Genomic DNA, 18,965 nt, shown 5'->3' with positions numbered 1-18,965 from the left:
GTCCATTGATTCCTAGGTAAACAAATAATAAGAAGATGACTAATGGTGTTATTATTTAATCTATTCGAAGGCGGTTATAACATCCAACGATATTCCGCCAATATCCCGCAGATAGGCCGATTGACGCCTTTCTTGCATTCTACCCAAGGAACAACCAAGAATTTAAAAGCATAATGAGGAAAATGGCAATACGTTACTTCCCTGCTGGCATGCAGTCAGAGACGTTGCCATGGTAACCTGTAGGTTCGTTGTCGGTCTGTCGGTCACTCAATGCAGAGCATGGTACCAGCAGAAAATTGTAAATTTCTCCGTCATGTAAAGAGTAAGGTAAATTATAAACATAACGAAAGTTGTTTATAATGAAGAGACGTTTCACGTACGGTAAACGAAGTTTACAGAAAATCAATAGTATAAGAGAAAATGGAGGAAAACCATTCTGGTTTTCCAATAAACACCCCGTCTATTCAAAGATTTTAAAATGATATGCATATCGAAACCTTCCCCGGGAGGAGTATGCTCTAAATGTGAAGTTTGGTTGAGATCTATCCAGCCGTTTCGACGTGATAGTGGAAAAACCATTCTGGTTTTCCTATAAACCCCCCGTGTATTAAAGATTTTAAAATGATATGCATATCGAAACCTTCCCCGGGATGAGTATACTCTAAATATGAAATTTGGTTGAGATCCATCCAGCCGTTTCGACGTGATGGTGGAAAAACCATTCTGGTTTCCTATAAACCCCCCGTGTATTCAAGGATTTTAAAATGATATGCATATCGAAACCTTCCCCGGGATGAGTATACTCTAAATATGAAGTTTGGTTGAGATATATCCAGCCGTTTCGACGTGATGGTGGAAAAACCATTCTGGTTTTCCTATAAACGCCCCGTGTATTCAAAGATTTTAAAATAATATGCATATCGAAACCTTCCCCGGGAGGAGTATACTCTAAATATGAAATTTGGTTGAGATCTATCCAGCCGTTTCGACGTGATGGTGGATAAACTATTCTGGTTTTCCTATAAACCCCCGTGTATTCAAAGATTATAAAATGATATGCATATCGAAACCTTCCCCGGGATGAGTATACTCTAAATATGAAATTTGGTTGATATCTATCCAGCCGTTTCGACGTGATGGTGGAAAAACCATTCTGGTTTTCTTATAAACCCCCCGTGTACTCAAAGGTTTTAAAATGATATGCATATCGAAACCTTCCCCGGGATGATTATACTCTAAATATGAAATTTGGTTGAGATCTATCCAGCCGTTTCGACGTGATGGTGGAAAAACCATTCTGGTTTTCCTATAAACCCCCCGTGTATTCAAAGATTTTAAAATGAAATGCATATCGAAACCTTCCCCGGGAGGAGTATACTCTAAATGTGAAGATTGGTTGAGATATATCCAGCCGTTTCGACGTGATGGTGGAAAAACCATTCTGGTTTTCCTATAAACACCCCGTGTATTCAAATTTTTTTAAATAATATGCATATCGAAACCTTCCCCGGGATGAGTATACTCTAAATATGAAATTTGGTTGAGATCCATCCAGCCGTTTCGACGTGATGGTGGAAAAACCATTCTGGTTTTCCTATAAACCCCCGTGTATTCAAGGATTTTAAAATGATATGCATATCGAAATCTTCCCCGGGAGGAGTATGCTCTAAATATTAAGTTTGGTTGAGATCTATCCAGCTGTTTCGACGTGATGGTAGAAAAACCATACTGGTTTTCTTATAAACCTCCGTGTAATCAAAGATTTTAAAATGATATGCATATCGAAACCTTCCCCGGGATGAGTATACTCTAAATAAAATTTTGTTGAGATCCATCCAGCCGTTTCGACGTGATGGTGGAAAAACCATTCTGGTTTTCCTATAAACCCCCCGTGTATTCAAAGATTTTAAAATGATATGCATATCAAAACCTTCCCCGGGAGGAGTATACTCTACATATGAAGTTTGGTTGAGATCTATCCAGCCGTTTCGACGTGATGGTGGATAAACTATTCTGGTTTTCCTATAAACCCCCGTGTATTCAAAGATTTTAAAATGATATGCATATCGAAACCTTCCCCGGGAGGAGTATACTCTAAATATGAAGTTTGGTTGAGATCTATCCAGCTGTTTCGACGTGATGGTGGAAAAACCATTCTGGTTTTCTTATCAACCCCCGTGTAATCAAAGATTTTAAAATGATATGCATATCGAAACCTTCCCCGGGATGAGTATACTCTAAATATGAAATTTTGTTGAGAGCTATCCAGCCGTTTCGACGTGATGGTGGAAAAACCATTCTGGTTTTCCTATAAACCCCCCGTGTATTCAATGATTTTAAAATGATATGCGTATCGAAACCTTCCCCGGGAGGAGTATACTCTAAATATGAAGTTTGGTTGAGATCTACCCAGCCGCTTCGACGTGATGGTGGAAAAACCATTCTGGTTTTCCTATAAACCCCCGTGTATTCAAAGATTTTAAAATAATATGCATATCGAAACCTTCCCCGGGATGAGTATACTCTAAATATGGAGTTTGGTTGAGATCTATCCAGTCGTTTCGACGTGATGGTGGAAAAACCGTTCTGATTTTCCTATAAACCCCCCGTGTATTCAATGATTTTAAAATGATATGCATATCGAAACCTTCCCCGGGATGAGTATACTCTAAATATGAAATTTGGTTGAGATCTATCCAGCCGTTTCGACGTGATGGTGGAAAAACCATTCTGGTTTTCCTATAACCCCCCCCGTGTATTCAAAGATTTTAAAATGATATGCATATCTAATCCTTCCCCGGGAGGAGTATACTCTAAGTATGAAGTTTGGTTGAGATCTATCCAGCCGTTTCGACGTGATGGTGGAAAAACCATTCTGGTTTTCCTATAAACCCCCCGTGTATTCAAATATTTTAAAATGATATGCATATCGAAACCTTCCCCGGGAGGAGTATACTCTAAATATGAAGTTTGCTTGAGATCTATCCAGCCGTTTCGACGTGATAGTAGAAAAACCATTCTGGTTTTCTTATAAACCCCCCGTGTATTCAAAGATTTTAAAATGATATGCGTATCTAAACCTTCCCCGGGATGAGTATACTCTAAATATGAAGTTTGGTTGAGATCTATCCAGCCGTTTCGACGTGATGGTGGAACAGACAAACAGACAAACAGACAAACAGACAAACAGAAACGAACAACTTTATTTATAAGATTATTTTTATACCACTCCCCTCGCCCCCTGCCAAAAGGGTGCTAGGGGTGTCTTACCCTCACGCGGTTTGTCTCCTGATACTAATTGATAAGTGTACCACGTTTGGTGAAATTGCTCCAGTGGTTTAGGAGGAGATGTGTCATATACGCACCCACACCCACACACCCACGCACACACATACATCAATTTTTATATATAGTAAGAAGAAGAAGATAATATTTTTATATGTAGTTTTTCGATTAATTTTATATCTCACCCCCTTCGCTCCCCACTTGGATTTGCAAAAAATCCGGAGTAATACTATTCATCTCAGAGACCCTGAAATCTATGGATTCGAAACTGTTTTTAATTATTTCTATATCTCACCCCACCCCCCCACCCTTTGCTCCCAACCTAAAAGGGGGCTGGATTTTAAAAAAATTCTAGAGTATCACTTTTCAACTCAGCGACCCCGAAAACTATGAATTCGACACTATTCTCGATTATTATTGTAACTACCACCCCCCTGACCCTCTCCCTTAAGGGCGCTAGGGATGGCTTACCCCCCACAGTGATCGTCCCCCGATAGTAAGTGATTCGTGTACCAAGTTTGGTTGAAATTGCTCCAGTGGTTTAGTTGGAGATGTGTCATTTACACACACACTTCCATTTCTATATATAGTAAGATTTTTACACTCGTTCTTCACCCCCTTTCCATCCCCGCCCAAAGGAGTCCTATGAGTGCCTTACACAACAGTATATTTTTTTCCCAGATATTAAGTCTTATTTGTACCTATTTTGGTTGACAGCTATGCCCAAACGTACATGCATAATCTCACTGCTCTAGAATCCTGGAGCTGACGTTGCCATGGTTACGGCAGTTCATTTCTTTATCCGATTCCTAGAGCAGGGGTAGTGTGGTGGCAATATCTCCGTAACGGTTGGTTTTAGGGCCTTAAAACATGGTTTTCGGGCCCGTAGGGCTTACCGAGTTTTGTTCTTTGCGTCAAGAGGATTAAATTGAGCTTTGTCTCGTCCTTATACGACAAATTCGATATTTTGCCTATAATAGTATAAGAGAAAATGGAGGAAAACCGTTTTTCCTATAAAACCCCCGTCTTTTCAAAGATTTTAAAATGATATGCATATCGAAACCTTCCCCGGGGTCAGTATACTCTAAATATGAAGTTTGGTTGAGATCTATCCAGCCGTTTCGACGTGATGGTGGAACAGACAAACAGACAGACAAACAGACAAACAGAAACAATTTTATTTATATAGATATAGATGAGTACATTTCTTTATAATGGCGGGCACCCTTGCCTACTGCCAAACACAATCGGGTAGGGGAGTTTTAAACAAAACTGCATGCTCACTTACCTTCTGCAAGTCAAATCGAGAAGGGAACTATTCATTACAATTGTAGGCCTTCCTTACTAATGACAGTTACACAGGAGTTGGAGAAGGAACCCTTTCCTACTGCCAGTCAAAGTCGGTGTGGGGAGTACTGATTACAATAGCAGACCGACCCTTTCTCGATCGCTAAATCGACATCAGTGAATATATATAGATCGACATACGAAAGTATATGCGTGTTTACAATATTGAAGACCTTCATTTACAGATTAACTGCTACTAAACGTACGTCATATCGACAAAGGACTATACCATAAGACACGCCGGATTTAGTGGCCTAAATGGCTGGTCCAATGATATGTCATCTATTCTTGGGTCAGATTTAGAAACGTGGAACAGGGTAAAGGTTTTGTAAGATCATCTCACATTACATTACTTTTCGGATAATAATGTGACAGCTACATACGTAGCATTTGGCTCACATATGGCTACTGAGTGGGCCAATTTTCGTGAAGAGTTTGATGATTCTGTATTTCATATAAGTAATTGAAAGTATGAATAATGCATGTGAAAATTCCAAATTGACTTAACATCGATTAATAGAGAAAAATCAAACGTAAAAGGGATACAGATACGGCGTAAAGTCATAAGACCAAGGTTGTAGATCATTCCAAATTGAACGGAGATTGTGCAATCCGTTACGTGATAGGAATTTCCGAAGGTCTGCACCATCATTAAAATTGCCTGCATATTTCGATATTCTTCGGGGATAAAAAATGAAAAATTTAATGATATAGGATTTTTCATTCGTTACAGGCTAAAACGTATAATTTTGTCAAATTTCAATTATCTTCTTATTCTTCTGGCAGATTATGCCACAATGTGGATTTTGGGCGAGGCGGGTAAAAATTAGGACTTTCAGGAAATCAAAAATTATGGAGATTGTTATTATTACCCCTTAAACGGAAAGCTGTACGAAAATTTCGCCAAAATAGTCAGTGTAGAGGTACACAGTCGTTACGATTTGATTTATATAGATAAGGAATCTGCTCCATGTAAAACACCTTTTGGGCTATGTCCGCTGGACTTAACCTGCAAAAGTGACCATTCATGATATCTCCCTTATTAATCCTCCTGACGAAAAAATGCACATGAAAAAAAGGTTTAGAGGTGGAATTCCATCAGGTTTGGTCGATTTCCAGTCAGGTTGGTCTTGTTCTGTATATATTGTGGAAGAGTAAAATCACCATTTCGGTTCCTTATAAACCGCCAGTCCATTCCGGAACATGAAATGTTATTTACGTTTAAAACCTACCTTTGGACAGGTGGATGCTAAATATAAATTTTGTTTCGAATGTCTTCAGTAGTTTTCAAGTTGTAAGGAATACGCTTTACACGCACCCGCTCGTGAGTTAAGTCCGATGGGACTTGTACAGAAAAACGGTCCTTTAATGATATCTCCCTTATTGATCCTCGTATCGAAATGATGCACATGAGAAAAAAAGGTTTAGACATTAATTTCTACCAAGGTAGGTAGACTTCCATAAACTTTTGTTCTGTATATTTTTTGGAAGTGCAAAATCACTGTTTCGGTTTCGTATATACCCCCAGTTAGTTCAGGGATTTAGAAACAATATTTGCCCTGAAACCTATCAAGGACAGGTGTATTCTAAATACGAATCTTGGTGGAAATGCATCCAGTAGTTTCTAGCATTCACGTACATACGGCGTAATTAAGGAAGAAAATAATACAGTTAAGAATGTTGAAACTAATAGAAAATGGATTATAACTGAGGACAGCCGGATAACGACAAATAAATAAATGCCGTGAGTTATGGATATAATAAAGCGCTAACAGAGGAGAAATTTAGGTTCAGTGATTCTTAGGTAAACAAATATGAAGATGACTAATGGTGTTATTACTTAATCTATTCGAGGGCGGTTATAACCTCCAACGATATTCCGCCAATATCCCGCAGATGAGCCGATTGATGCCTCTCTTGCCATCTACCCAAGGAACAACCACGAATTTAAAAGCATGATGAGGAAAATGGCAATACATTACTTCCCTACTGGCATGCAGTCAGAGACGTTGCCATGGTAACCTGTAGGTTCGTTGTCGGTCTGTCGGTCACTAAATGCAGAGCATGATACCAGCAGAAAATTGTAAATTTCTCCGTCATGTGAAGAGTAAGGTAAATTATGAACATAACGAAAGTTGTTTATAATGAAGAGACGTTTCACGTACGGTAAACGAAGTTTACAGAAAATCAATAGTATAAGAGAAAATAGAGGAAAACCACTGTGGTTTTCCTATAAACACCCCGTCTATTCAAAGATTTTAAAATTATATGCATATCGGAACCTTTCCTGGGATGAGTATACTTTAAATATGAAGTTTGGCTGAGATCTATCCAGCCGCTTCGACGTGATGGTGGGAAAACCACTCTGGTTTTCCTATAAACCCCCCGTCTATTCAAGGATTTTAAAATGATATGCATATCTAAACCTTCCCCGGGATTAGTATACTCTAAATACAATGTTTGGTTGAGATCCATCCAGCCGTTTCGACGTGATGGTGGAAAAACCATTCTGATTTTCCTATAAACCCCCCATATATTCAAATATTTTAAAATGATATGCATATGGAAAACTTCCCCGCGATGAGTATCCTCTAAATATGAAGTTTGGTTGAGATCTATTCAGCCGTTTCGACGTGATGGTGGAAAAACCATTCTGGTTTTCCTATAAACCCCCTGTCTATTCAAGGATTTTAAAATGATATGCATATCAAAACCTTCTCCGGGATGAGTATACCCTAAATATGAAGTTTGGTTGAGATCTATCCAGCCGTTTCGACGTGGTGGTGGAACAGACAAACAGACAGACAAACAGAAACAATTTTATTTATATAGATTTTTACACTCGTTCTTCACCCCCTTTCCATCCCCGCCCAAAGGAGTCCTATGAGTGCCTTACACAACAGTATATTTTTTTCCCAGATATTAAGTCTTATTTGTACCTATTTTGGTTGACAGCTATGCCCAAACGTACATGCATAATCTCACTGCTCTAGAATCCTGGAGCTGACGTTGCCATGGTTACGGCAGTTCATTTCTTTATCCGATTCCTAGAGCAGGGGTAGTGTGGTGCCAATATCTCCGTAACGGTTGGTTTTAGGGCCTTAAAACATGGTTTTCGGGCCCGTAGGGCTTACCGAGTTTTGTTCTTTGCGTCAAGAGGATTAAATTGAGCTTTGTCTCGTCCTTATACGACAAATTCGATATTTTGCCTATAATAGTATAAGAGAAAATGGAGGAAAACCGTTTTTCCTATAAAACCCCCGTCTTTTCAAAGATTTTAAAATGATATGCATATCGAAACCTTCCCCGGGGTCAGTATACTCTAAATATGAAGTTTGGTTGAGATCTATCCAGCCGTTTCGACGTGATGGTGGAACAGACAAACAGACAGACAAACAGACAAACAGAAACAATTTTATTTATATAGATAGATACTCTGCAGTCCACGGAAAAGAGTGCTGAGTTCGACTCTCTTGTCATGTGTAGCGCAATTGAAAGTATCTAGAGTTCAAATCTATAAGCACGAAATGTTAAAATCAAAAAATCAGTGTTCCAAACACTAAAAACCAACGGCGCGTTACGCATCAGTTCACATGCTAGCGTATTGGACTCAACAGTCACTTAGCTTCGAGCTTTCCAATATCACACCCCCTATGAATAAAGCAAATGAATTAAGCCTAACACCAACTCCCTAGCTCCGTGCCGCCATTTTGTTCCAAGTTCAGCTCCAAGACGCTGAGGTTTCAATCCAATTTTTCACCCTATGAATAAAGCATATGTACTCAGTCTCACACCATCTTCCTAGTCCTATTAGTACAACGTGAAGCCGCTAAGCTCGTGTAGGGAAGGGCAACCGGTTAGGTTAACGCCTGGTCAGCGAAAGGTTAAGCCTGGACTTTTGCCAGGGTGTAGGGAAGGGTAACCGGTTAGGTTAACGCCTGGTCAGCGTAAGGCTACGCCTGCACTTTTAGCTATTAACATAATGTAAGGTTAAGCCTACACTGTTATGCTGTTAGCCTCAGCATCTGACTTACTCAGCTCCAAAAGCCCCTGGACCATGTCTCATCTTGTCGAGTTAGGTTAAGCCTGGGATCGAATCTCAAACTTGAAACTGTAACGCCCTGGTACGGTTAAGCCTGGCTCAAATGTGTGCCTGTTAGGTTAAACTAGCACTCTTGTCCATAATCACGTTATCAGTTAGGGGTTAAGCTGACATTCTTGGCTATCAAACTTGGGACTGTAAAGCTAACGCCCTTAAGCCTAGGGTCGAATACAGGACCTGTGAGGTTAAAGTTGGAGTCAAATCCGTACCTGTTAGGCTAAGCTTACACTCTTAATTATAATCACGTTGGCAGTCGGGTCCAGCTTGCACTTTTGGGCATCAATATTGGGTCTGTACGGTTAACCCGCGGTCTATGAGTTTAAGCCTAGACATGTAGCCAGTGTAACATCATGTAAGGTTAAGGGCGCGCTCTTAGCTAGCAGCCCGCACCCCGTTGTGACGTCATTCGCCTGTTCAGGCCTCGTCCAGGAAGCCACCGGTATCGGGTGCCACAGAACCCCTGACTTATACTACTGATGTGGTCCTTAGTGTAAAAAAAAGCGGAAGTCATATCCGTTTAGTGTATGGTGGCCCCAGGAGGAGTCCTCCACAATCCGTACCCTCGTCACAAATCAGAGTCGTTAGTTAGGATGTCGGAATTCTCTCTCACACGAGTTCTTCAATGCGACAGAAGCTAGCGACACTTAGTTGTGCAACACAACCCCGTATTGCTATGGCTTACCAAGCGACCGCTGCTCAGCCCGAAGTCCTGCAGATTACGAGGTGTCCTGTGGTCGGCACGACGAACAATTTCTGACGTCATTGTTAGCTTTCTAGACCGGGGCTGCTACCTCACCGTCAAATAACTTCTCAATTGTAATCACGTCACCTGGGCGGACCGCAAACCAGTCCTCAGGTCCGGGTAAAAATCCCTGACCTGGCGAGGAATCGGACCTGGGGACTCTGAGTAAGAGGCAGGCACAATGTCACTACCCGCCGGGGCCGGCTCTGTAGCATTTCAACAACCTCGAATACAATCAACCTCAGCCAGGATCGAACCCGCTATTTTGGAAAAAGAGGGCCACTGATGTTGACAATAATACTGTAGTTTATCTTCATCTCTCAACTTTTCCTCCCAACGAAGTTTCCACCACTAGTCCACTTAGGCATTCTGTATCTGCATTTATGTCTTGCTATATGTACTTCCTTGCGTACACACATACAGCATTCAGCCTGTAAGACTCTCTGAATGAAGTAGCCGCCTCCATAGTTTCTTTAAGAAAAGTACAGCTAAATTGAGATGTAATATATGAAAAATAAGGATTACATTCACTTGAATTTCCGATGATTCTGAGCGTTCTGAGCTGAAAGCGTAAGGTCTCACGACCGTACTGTCGCTTCACCACACAAAACCTTTACAAGTCTCCATATAATTTATCTCTTTACATCGAGCACTGACAACAGTCATGACAAAAGACAAAAGCGATACAAAGGACAAGAACGAAAACCTATGCTCTGGCAAAGTGACCGCAAACAAATATTAATAGCTCACTGGATCGAGGATGGGTTTTATCAAAGTGCACATTATTATACACGTCCTGAAATTGTTCCAACATGCATGAAAAGACATACCGGCTAAAAGGCCGCCGGCAACCATAATACATGGGAATATGCACAAAGGGTTGGCCTCACTTGATGTACGGTACCTAGCATGTTAGCGGTACAGACAATAAGCTGACAGCACTCACCGCAGTGCGTTAATAATGCTGTACTGTTCAGGCCGTGGCTATGGATCACTGCTGGTACATGACAAACACAACTGAAACGCAATCACGGGAGGGTCATTTAATAAGCTTTACAGAGGTGCAACTTGTCTGCGCTATCATCATCATCATCGTCGATGTTATAAAAAAAGCGTATTAACCACTCCAAACAAAGGGTATAAAAATTAGTTTACCAATAGACGAACACCGTGCCTTCCAGTAAAACCATACCATTGGATATCTATGTCCTGCGATACCCTTCAAATTTTTCCATGTCATATACTGCAGGATGTTCGTCGGGAAACGCAATCTAGCCACTCTCTTAGGTGGTTAGAGAATGTATAAAATGCCCGGTCAGCATATTCAGTTGCGCAAAAAATGAATTTTCATTGCCACAGAAAAAGAAACAACCTTTAGTTTCTAGTGATATTGCACAGTTTGGCTATTATGTGTTATTCTCCGTCCCAGACTGAACAACTGTCGGTAGATGGCACTGAGGTCAAAGGATTTGTTGGATTCGTAACCTAACTTAATTGCATATCGGTTACAGCCTACCCCAGTCTATGACAAGCGGCTCATCGGATCGAAACGAGCACTGGACAGTGTGCTACGTTGCCAGTTTTAATGGAAAGTGCTGCACATACCGTATTCACACGATTGTAATACCCAGATATTTGGAAAAAAAAAGTCGTATTATTGAAATCATTTGGGAGCGTGATTAGCTAAGCGGCTTAGCAGGTAACTTCCCAGACTGAGGTTCGAATCCCGGTAAATCCTAGGTTGAGATTTTCATCTCAAAATCACGTGGCATCAGGAAGGGCATCCGGACTTCAACCACCGGCTGTGCCATACTACTTTGTGTGCTATATATACTGACTACAGATTTGGTGAACTTACCTCTTCATCTCTAATCTGCATATGTTTTCGCCTTTAATCTTCCACTCCCTCCCGCTGATATTCGCCATGTTTGATGCTCATCTGTTTCCTGCGCTGACGTAATACGTCACTTGCTCAGCTGTTAGTTACAAGACATTCTCTAGAATGATCTCTCCGCCTATATATTCTCGTCACCTTGCCTATTTCGGCAGGTGGAATCGAGAACTAGCACAAGATCTCGTCGAGGCATGAGATTTTCTCTGCCCATCACTTCGTTGCTGCTACCCTGAGGTGAATGATATGGAGACTTTGTTATTCAAATTTTATTGTTAACCTTTCTTTTCTACGGACATCTTGGCGGGAGTTGGGGGAGTGGTCTGCGCTTTGTGCACTATCAAGGCATTTATGTTAAGAACTTACCTTTATTCGTGTCAAATTGCAACCATAGAACTGGATGGCCGTCTACCATAAACTCTATCTGACGTACACTTCGCGTTGTGTTCTTTGTTATCCTATTTCTCCCATCCTGACCCTTATTGCCATAGGTTGTACTAGCTTTGTATCTCGTATAAGATTCCTCGTCATATATCACATTCTTATGCGTACTTGTATTATTATGGAACGTGTGATCTTAAGCATGTACCATCCCTTGGAACTACTTTCTTATTAATGTTTTACATTTTACGGCACACTCATGTTATTATGGAACTTGTTATAATCATCATAGATTCTAAGTATGCGTTATGATCCCTTTGATCAACCTTTCCTCAAGTCTTATGTTAACAAATTTTCTTGTAAACTATTTCTTCTAAAATGTACTTGGAGTTGTTCATAATGTTCTTCCTCTATACCACGTATTTATCCATCAGTGCATTTATTTAGAACATGTTTACCCTTAGGGTTGCTGTTAGGTTTACTTATTATATTTGGAAAATCTATTATTCATCAAAAAGTTTTAAATATATTAACTTACCAAGTTGGTACCCCTGTTAATTAGCAGCCATGTTTTGAGAATTCATGTATATCGTAAATTTACTGATATCTATTTGTACATTCCATTCTCATTGTAGAGTTTTTCAATTTCTAGTCTATTCCTCTTGAATTGTTTATGATGTAAGTTAATATACATTTATTTGTACATTCCATTTTCTCAATCTTGTCAAACATTAATTAATCTCTATTTCTACTGTATAGTTTTTCTGTTTATAAAAAAAGAATAGTCCTGCCAAATTGGTTTTGCTAGAGTATATATTGTTATCTTTCCTCTGATTCGAAAAGAAAAAAAAATATACATGTTATTTGAAACCCTATTATATTGTTTCGCCCTTATGCTTATCGGTCCTGACGGTCCTCTTTTTCTGAGCCCCCACTTACTATTACACTGCGCACTAATATACATTTACTGGGACTTTATTGATAATTAGTCTTCGTTTACATTAGCGTCACCTCCTTTGTGGTATTAGTAATTCATAGCACAACGTCGTTTACTTACCCCAAAAATAAGACGTAACACGGCCAAAACCAAAATGAGCCTGCGTGACTCCAGCGAGTCCAGAAATAACTGGAATAAGATGAAAAAAGTTTATTGTTGAAAGTAATTGTTTTAATACGAACGCTAAAAATGTACTCTCGTAACAAGAGTTTTCTTACTTGTATTCGTTGTGTTCACATAGTCCAAGTGATGACACCACGCCATCTCAGGATTGAGAGGGCCATGGATGGCACTCATGTAGTTCATCGTTACAGCCGCAAGGGGGTGTTCGTGTCAATTGGTCTTAACGCGACTTCATAGCGTAATATGAAACTGTTGGAGCTGGAGCTTGACGACGCTATACTGCTAGATTTCTGCACATGATTGAAATACAGATGAATGCGCCTATTATTGGATGTTCTATATAACGCCCTGCAGTACTGTTTGCAGAAAGAAATAGTATATTGTAAAAAGCTCGAAAAGTTAACGAACACGCTGTTTTGTTTATTGTTTGAGTCATCAGTCCATAGACTGGTTTGATGCAGCTCTCCATGCCACCCTATCCTGTGCTAACCTTTTCATTTCTACGTAACTATTGCATCCTACATCTGCTCTAATCTGTTTGTCATATTCATACCTTGGTCTACCCCTACCGTTCTTGCCACCTACATGTCCATGAGGATTGTTGGTTAACAGTGTTTATTAACAAAGGTAACAAAAACATCTTGGTGTGGACGCACCTTAAGACAGCAATAGCTACCACCAAATTATAGCGTGCATGACTGATGAGTTTAATAACAACATTCAGTGATCTACAAACGTGCAACTTGAAAAGATAATGACAACAAAAGATCAGATCTTTATAAATTTGCAGTAACTTCTCACAGTAACGGCAAACTAGTTTTTTTTCTCTTAGTTTCTTTACGTATCACCGACACAGATAGGTCTTATGGCGACGATGGGAGAGAAAAGGCCTAGGAATGGGAAGGAAGCGGTCGTGGCTTTAATTAAGGTACAGCCCCAGCATTTGCCTGGTGTGAAAAGGGGCAATCACGGAAAACCATCTTCAGGGCTGCCGACAGTGGGGTTCGAACCCACTATCTCCCGGATGCGAGCTCACAGCTGCGCGCTTCTAACCGCACGGCCACCTCGCCCGGTGCAAACTAGTTTAAAATTGCACTTTTCCAGGCTGTTGTTAAATCTATACTGTAGGGGTCCGCTATCTATACATTCGTTTATCTTACAATTATTTTTAGATATCTCGCCAAAAGACCTATCTGTGTCGGTTGAAAAAAAAATTGTATCTCCCCGTTTAAAGTCAAGTAAGACCAAATCAGTGGTTTTTAGCTTTCGTGTCTCTTAGTCCGTTTGTCTTTTCCACCATCACGGGGAAACGGCTGAGTGCATTTCTACCAAACTTCATCTATGGTGTTTATGGTTTTAAAAACACTCAAAAGACTGGGGTTTATAGGAAGACCAAGCGAGTTATTTAATATCTCATATACTACTGATTTTCTGTAAAATCTGTTCACTATATGTAGGTTAAAATGTCCGTTTATTTTCAATTTTGTTCTGTACATATTTTCGTTTACTCTTCAAATGACGGAGAAAATTATCGTTTTCTACGGGGTTTATGTTCTGCCGCGAACGATGGCCACCCTCGCAGCTTAACAGTGTGTCTATCGGTTGTCATGGCAACGTAGCAGTCTGTTTGCCGGTAAGGAAGTAACGCAATGCCACGTTCGCGAGCATTCGTGTAAAATCGTATTTGTTCGTTGGGTAGTAGGCGAGAGAGGGATCAAGCTGCCATTCTGCGGGATACATACGAAATACTGTTTGAAGTGTAAGTTGTATTCGAACAACGCTAAGCGTGTTTGTTAATATTTGAATATTGCTGTGGAGTGTAGTCCATTATTTCATACTGTAAGCTGTTTTCTGGCCTTTGCAATAATTGTTAATGTACTTTTCCTCTATTTCCGTTTTCTGCTTTAATTTCTTGGTTGCCTCTCTTGACTTTGCCTTGCCTCTTCAGGCTTAATAAATCACACTATCAGTCATCATTTTATCTGAATACATAACAAGCCCTGCGCCTAAATTTCTCGCCTGTTATAAATTTCAAATATCTGTAATTGATATGATGAGAGAATTAAGTTAGGGATATTTCGTTTTTCCAATAAGTACATACGGTACTTACATATTCGTCCCATCAGTATTTTCAGTTACCTGTCTCAATTTCTCCATATTCCTTTCCTATATTATTTCCTTCACAATCTAACATTTTGCTAATTAAGTCGCATAACGTGCCGTCAACTCCAACGTTTATAGAGTCTATGGGTAGGTTCTGACACATCTGAGAGTTGGTGCATTTTACCCTGGCCCTTTGGTCTTTCAAAACGAGCTACCCTTGGATAAATCATAGATCAAAGCTTGAGGTTACTTTTCAGCACAAGACCAGATTCGGTTTGCAGAGAGAACATCAGTCCACGTCTGCGACGTCTGAGAATGCTTCCGGACAAGAGGCCGGACTGAATGAGGTCAGACCTAGGGAGACATTCGAAAAGCGGCGGCGTTAGCAAGGCCAAGTTCACCTCGCAGGAAGAACGTCGTTTTAGATCTACGGCGTCTGAGACTAACTTTAACAATGTTGTGGTTTTTACGTCCCACTAAATAGTTTAAGGTTTCCAAAGACGCCGAAGAGCCGGCAATTCTGTGCCGCAAGAGTTCATTTATGTGCAGGTATTGTAGATCTACCGACACGAGGTTGGCGTATAGAAGCCTCTTAAAATACCACCGAACTCAAGCGGGATCAAACCTATTATTTTAGTCACTGCTAACCAGCACTCTACTATTTAACTCTTTCAGCACAGCAAGAATGCTTTAGAGCGCGAGGCCACGCTCTCTGCCGACAGAGTTTAAGAAGAGAGCTGCTCGAGATTCGAAGTGCGATTCTGATAGTGTGGCGAAGTTCTGTTTTCAAAGGATTAAATAGTCGTTTAAAGGAACCATTGTAGTATGGTTCCAATAAAAATTGCCAGAGAGCTCCTTTCACGTAGACGCGAAAACCAAATCGTTGACAATATCTGCAGGCTGTAGCAGAAAAACAAAATAGCTGTAAGTCATCAAACGAAAAGCAGAATGCTCAACAGGAATAGGAAAGACGTCTAGCTAAGATCAGAGACTACTGACGAATATCACATGCGCTTAGATGCAGACAGAGCTAGATTTGAACTTGTTAGAAAATAAAGCTCAATCTCAACTAGACGTACTATGATTCCGTAAAGTGTAAAGCAGGGATGTTTATGTAAATATAACCCTGTCATCGATTACATTCAGAAGTCGAAAATGGACCTCGAATGGAAGCATGAATCAGAAGGAATGTGCAACTCCTCCGGCAAAATTGAATTGCATCCTATAGCTCATCCACTAGAATATCAAATTTCTCTATCAAAAGGGACACATGCAGACTCAAGACATTTCCTTCAGTTTTTGACATTGTAAAACAGCATATTCCAATTCAGTAGCTGCCGGCATATGAAGCAGCTGAAGATGCCGGACGATGACATCCACTAAATTATCATTGAGGCCACTATAACCAGCCAACGACAGACAAGGCAGTCATGTTGCCGGTGTGGAAGAAATGTGACAACCGAGTGTTTCCACAGAAGGAAAGACTCCTGTAAAGAAAGTGTCTTCCCTTTTCGCATTATGATTAGGCAAGGCGAGATGAACTACTGACAATTATGTCAGTAGGTGTCTGATCAATTCTGGATGGTGATGTTTGCGAAAATGGAGACTAAAAGCTCTGTCTGTAACACTATTACGTGTTGTGTACCTGTCGTCATCTAGCTGAGATGAGAGGCGGTGAAAAAGATAGAGCTTTTTAAACTAACAATAATAGTTACCGAGTATAATGTTATTGGAACCTGGGGCTCTCTGAACCGAAGGCCACAACGCTGACCCTTCAGTCAAGGAAGCGGACATTTAAAAAAATTGGCTCCGAAGGTATTCAGTTCACAACATAGACCGAAATAGAAGTAAATTCATATTTGGTCGAGAAATGAAGCTGGAAAGTCAATGTCACACCTCGGCTTTATTTTTCCTTTTACCTTCATCAACCTCTCTTTTTGTATGTTACGAACACATCCTAAAGCGTGCCGAATAGGCATGTAACTCTGTCGCAGTCAGAAGATGGGATGGAGCAGCTGAGACCTGAGAAAGCAATTAACAAGAGGAGAGAGTTCACAGCGATCCTGTGTCGCGTCGAGAATGTAACTGCTATGAGAATATAATTTGTGACTACTACTACTACTACACAAGATAGAAGAAATGCGGCGGAAATAGAGCTCGCTCTCTGTTACTGTGGCTTATCACTTTCGCAAAGGTAAAGTATTTCCTCGGAAATAATTGTGTACTTTTTATCTCGTTGCATGTCGTGAAAAACTACTGCGGTATAGTGCGGTACAATGCAGTGGAACAGTGCTGCCAATTCCACAACACAGGGATGTCAAAAAGTAGGGGAACATATACGCAAAGAGGGAACACCGTAGTTTAAAAAAAACCTCGGCTGGATCACTTCTATTGCTTCATTTTACGAGTATAGACACTGTGGTCATTATCCCATACGCATAGCGAACGCAAATGAGAGTTTAACGTGTTCTGGCACCATAATGGGGACAAGTGGCCAGGAACTTTTTAAAAAAAGACTCAAATTAGCCCCGAAGACCGTATGAACATGTGATCGAATCTCTTAACACGTCTCAAACCTCTAAAAAGGCATGGCAGAGTGTAACCCCACCTTTCTGAGCTCGCATCTTGTGATCGTGGAGTGACGACCACAGGATCCTCACCTGAGCCAAATCCAGTTACTTGTTCCAATTTCATTTCTTATCCTTCCTATTCAACTTACCTTGGTCAACACTTGCTTTATTCCTATTAATTTTCCCTTCTTTTATGGCCCTTACCCCTTTTTGTCTCATACCTTTATTCTTCGAACGGTTGGACATTTTTTTGTCTACTTTCAATGTTGTTTATAAACTATATGCACTGATAATCTCGAAATTGGAAATCAATTACCACGATCACATTTGGAAGAAATATGCTAGCCCGTAATTGTCGGGGTTGAATAATAATAATAATAATAATAATAATAATAATAATAATAATAATAATAATAATAATAATAGAAGAAGAAGTCTAAATTCCATTAATTTAATTTACAAAATGAGATAATTCGAACAAAGCTTCCTTGGTGCTTCGCTCTGGCTTGAAAGTCCTCAGGAATTCCGTTGAAGAAGAGTCTCCAGTGATTGCAGATAATTGTTTGCCAATATCTGAAATCAGACTTTTAGCCTCTTGGCACCACGTCCCCATCGCTTCGACTGCGAATGCCACGAAGACGTAGTTGTCCGTTACTGCTCTGTATTTTGCCCTTTTATTGCGCACGGCCAATTCCGCAGCAGAACCAGCACCCTTGCAAAGTGTGAGGCATCCCACAGGAGCGATCTGCCTTTGTTCCATGGGACTAAAGTCAGACCATCAGGGCGTTTTCCGTCTGTGCGACTAATTCCACTCGGTTCTAGGACAGAAGGAACATCGGTAGATGTAAAAGAGCTTTTGATAATGTCATTAATTGTACGGTGCTTTGAAAATCGACCAGCACTTTTAGGGCAACTTAAAGCATGGTGGCCATAAACGTCGACTTTCGCTCCACATGTGCACTTATGGGATTGGCACATTTTGCAACCAAGACGTAAGCCGATTGCGATTTTAAATGTCGTGTTATCCATATGTGTGCCCACATTGGCCGACGGAAAAGCCTTAAGACATAAGCCTGCTTCCTTTTCCTGAAGAGCGAGATGTCGTGCTCCATCAATTTCTGCTCTCAAAGAGTCAAAAATTCGTCGGGTGTTTACTATATCCAAACTCCTTTGTGAATCCAGGGATGCCGGAGAGCTCACATTATTGGTCATGGCATTCCAGTGATATCTTGCGTCAGTCATATTCCCTATCTCGACATCATCACCGTAATCAGAGAACAGAGACTTGAAAAAATTAAATACTCCATAAGCGGAAGCAAGAAAATCGGGAATGGAAATATCAGTTAATGTACGAATTCCAAAGCCTCCAAATCTTATTGGTAAACACTCCAGGATCCAGTTATTTTTCTCAAATGGCAATTTCT

The sequence above is a fragment of the Anabrus simplex genome, chromosome 4, assembly GCF_040414725.1.
Source record: "Anabrus simplex isolate iqAnaSimp1 chromosome 4, ASM4041472v1, whole genome shotgun sequence".
Classification (NCBI taxonomy): domain Eukaryota; kingdom Metazoa; phylum Arthropoda; class Insecta; order Orthoptera; family Tettigoniidae; genus Anabrus; species Anabrus simplex.
The sequence above is the reverse complement of the archived record's forward strand: the minus strand, read 5'-3'. Positions refer to the sequence as shown.